The sequence below is a fragment of the Engraulis encrasicolus genome, unplaced genomic scaffold, assembly GCF_034702125.1.
Source record: "Engraulis encrasicolus isolate BLACKSEA-1 unplaced genomic scaffold, IST_EnEncr_1.0 scaffold_153_np1212, whole genome shotgun sequence".
Taxonomy (NCBI): Eukaryota; Metazoa; Chordata; class Actinopteri; order Clupeiformes; family Engraulidae; genus Engraulis; species Engraulis encrasicolus.
The window spans coordinates 827-5,000 of NW_026945054.1; positions in this window are offsets into that span (position 1 = coordinate 827).

The window sequence follows — 4,174 nt, forward strand, 5'->3', positions numbered from 1 at the left end:
TTTGTGAGGATTCACTAAATACAAAGGCTGTCTTTAAAATAGACACAGGGGCTGATGTTACCGTGTTATCAGAAGAAATCTTCCATAAGGGGCAATTTCCACAGCTTGAAAGTACAAAAAAAGTGCTGCAGGGGCCAGGCCGGACACCCATCACAGTGAGAGGGAAGTTCAGTGCGTCCATAGGAACTGAGAATAAAAGCACCACACAGGAAGTGTATGTAGTCCCAGATCTGAAGTGTAACCTGTTGGGGCGTCCAGCTATCCAAGCACTTGGGTTAGTAGCCAGAGTAGACGCAGTGGCACTGGACTCCAGAGAGAGAGTCAAAGAGCAGTTCCCCAAGCTCTTTAAAGGGCTAGGCAAGATGGAGGGGGACTATAAGATTGAGCTTAGAGCGGATGCCAAGCCATTCTCCATATCGACCCCACGACGAGTCCCGCTGCCACTCATGTCTCAAGTAAAAAAAGAGCTGTCACGCATGGAGGAGATAGGCGTAATCTCAAGAGTGGAACAGCCCACAGACTGGTGCGCCGGAATGGTCCCAGTGCCAAAACCAGGCAAGAATGAGGTGCGCATTTGCGTAGATCTGACAAAATTGAACGAATCAGTCAAGCGAGAGAGACATATGCTCCCCTCAGTGGAGCACACACTTGGACAGCTAGAGGGTGCTAAAGTGTTCTCTAAAATAGATGCAAACTCAGGCTTTTGGCAAATACCCCTAGCCAAGGAATCTGCCCTCCTCACAACATTCCTCACTCCCTTCGGTAGGTTTTGCTTTAACCGCCTCTGCTTCGGCACTATCAGAAGAGAATGTCTAGGCTACTGGAGGGACTCGACGGCGTCTTGTGCCAGATGGACGACGTGCTCGTCTTTGGAGACACGCAGGCCCAGCACGACACACGGCTGTCCACAGTGCTGGAGAGACTGCAAGAGGCAGGGGTCACGCTGAGGAGCGACAAATGTGAATTCTCAAAAAGACATGTAAAGTTTCTTGGACAGATAATAGACGCAGCCGGGGTGCGGGCGGATCCAGACAAAGTACGAGCAGTGACGGACATGGAAGAGCCTGAGGATGTGAGTGGAGTGAGAAGGTTCCTTGGAATGGTGAACCACCTCGGAAAATACTTACCAAATCTTGCCGAAAAGACACAGCCACTCAGAGACCTGCTGAAGAAACAAAACACATTTCAGTGGGGACACCAACAACAGAGAGCATTTAACATCATTAAAAAGGAACTGAGCTCACCACCAGGACTAGCCCTCTACAACTCAAAAGCAGAGACCGTTGTCTCAGCCGACGCGTCCTCATTCGGACTGGGCGCGGTGCTACTGCAGAGACAGGAGGAGGGCTACCTCAAGCCAGTGGCGTACAGCTCCAGGGCGCTCACAGAGACTGAAAAAAGATATGCCCAGATCGAGAAAGAGGCTTTGGCAATCACATGGGCATGCGAGCGGTTTTCAGATTACCTGGTGGGCATCAGGTTTCATGTGGAAACAGACCATAAGCCTCTAGTCCCGCTACTAGGCTCCAAAAGCCTGGATGAGCTCCCACCACGTATTCAGAGACTCAGAATGAGACTGATGGCCTTCTGCTACTCCATCTCGCATGTGGCGGGCAAGAAGCTGGCCACAGCAGATGTGCTGTCAAGAGCGCCCTTGAGAGAGAGTGGGCGACCGACACAGGAGGAGGAAATCAAGCTGTATGTCAGCATGGTCATGTCAACCCTCCCAGCTACGGAGAAGAGGCTGGAGGAAATACGCAAATGCCAAGATGGAGATGAAATACTGAGCCAAGTGAAAAGGTACTGTAGTGTGGGCTGGCCAGACAAATCTGAAATAGACAGGGCTTACCTACCATATGCACAGGTGGAAGAGGAACTAACAGTGGAGGAAGGCCTACTACTAAAAGGGTGTAGGTTAGTCATCCCCAAGTCACTACACACAGATATCATCCAAAAACTGCACGCAGGACACCAGGGCATAGTAAAGTGCCGGGAAAGAGCCAAGCAATCTGTCTGGTGGCCCGGGCTGAGTACACAGCTTCAGAAAGTTGTGGAGGGCTGTGACACATGTACAAAAAAAAGAGACAATCCCAGAGAGCCGCTGCTCACTTCAGATTTCCCAGACAGACCATGGGCAAAGGTGGGGGCCGACTTATTTCAGTGGGACGATAATCAGTACTTGCTAGTTGTTGATTACTTTTCTCGTTTCATAGAAGTGGCTAAACTCACATCTACCACCTCATTAGCAGTAGTGGAACACTGCAAGTCTATTTTTGCCAGGCACGGCATACCCTCCGAGCTCTTGAGTGATAACGGGCCCCAATTTTCGTCTGAACGTTTTTCAGAGTTTGCAGCACAGTGGGGATTCACACACACGACATCCAGCCCCAGATATGCCCAGAGCAATGGAGAGGCAGAAAGGGCTGTGCGGACCGTTAAAGGGCTCCTCCAGAAAGAAGAAGACCCTTATTTGGCCCTTCTGGCTTACAGGGCCACCCCACTCGCCAACGGGCATAGCCCAGCTCAGCTGTCAATGGGCCGACAGCTCAGGACAACGCTCCCAGTCACCCTGTCATCCCTGAACCCAGGGTGGACTGACATAGCCAAACTCAAAGAGGAAGAACAAAGGATGCGACAGAGGTCAAGGGTCAACTTCAACAAAAGACACAGAGCTCAACAACTCAGCACACTCACACCAGGCAAGCACGTGTGGATAAAAGACACAAAGGAGAAGGGGACAGTGATCAGCCAGGCAGATACTCCAAGGTCATATCTCATTGACTCTGCCAGGGGTACCCTACGCCGCAACCGCCATCACCTCGTCTCTACGCCAGTGCCGCCAGCAGAGCAGACCATCTCGCCAGAGCCAGACCTACCTGCTGATCAGCCAGTGAGTCCTGCGCTAGCTGAGCAGACTCCAGTTCAGCCAGAGAGTCCAGCACAGGCAGAACCGGGCCCAGCTCAGCCGGGCAGTCCTGTGACCCGGGCACGCTACCCTGCGAGAGAGAGACAACCTCCAGGATATCTGAAAGACTTTGTACCTAAATAGGACTGAGTGATTTCAACGGGGCAGAATAATTCCCCACACTCAGTAGGAGGATTGGGTAGTCCACCCCACCTCCTTAGTTTCATTTATCAGTGAATGTCGTACCACTCAGGTTTATGTGTTTATTTTCAGGGTTTGTTGTTCTGTTAGCTCAGGGTTATTTTAGTATTCGGTTATCCCTGTGAGGTTATGAACTAAAAATGAAGTGTTAACTTTTGTTATAGTCTGCTACAGTACAGTGGCGTTAATGAACCCTTTTGTCAGATATAAGATGTACTGATCTTAGAAAGGGGGATGTGGTGTTAGTGCATTTATAGGACACAGGATGTTATACGCCTCCTGGTGGTTATGTGGGGGACACCCCGTTCTCAAGGCACTTGAATAAAGTCCAGCTAGAAGCGTACATCTAAACCATGTCTCTCCGTGTCTGTCCTTCGGTTAGAAGTAACTAACGTTACAGTAGGCTAAGCCTAGGCCTACTTTGAAGTGTATAGCTTCCTTAAGAAGGGACAAAGTGCACTTTTTATTTGAAAGAGGAAATTTAAAAGATGATTAAAAAAAATACATTTTTGTGTTTATTTGATTGCTATTCAAGACACTTTTATAAGAATGACTATATTGTTAGGCGGCTACTATAATTTGTTTTCATTATTTCATCATTTCTGGTTGGTGGTGTGCCGCGAGATTTTTTGAAGGGAAAAAGTGTGCCCTGGCTCAAAAAAGGTTGGGAAACACTGCCTTACAATATTACTGTGTTACAGCAAACATTAATATGCCTCACATTACTGTGTTACAGCAAAAAATAATACATTACAGTTATTATTCTGTATTATACCATTATTATTTGTAATGCATTACATTACAACACTGCCAATGAGAGTGTATTAGCCTACAGCTGTGAGCCAAGACGCTACAGTTCCAACTCCAGACACCAGATGGCGCCTCTGGACTCTTGCACTGAGGATGGTCTGACTGGGGTCGAAACATTTGCACTTCTCATTGGAGTAGCAGCACTTCTAGTTATTTTCTGAACTCATTTTTATCTCTTTATCTCATTTCGTTTCGATGCAACATGCCTGAGGAAGATCCCACTGTTGGATCGAAACGTTGCCGTTTATAAAAGTTGAT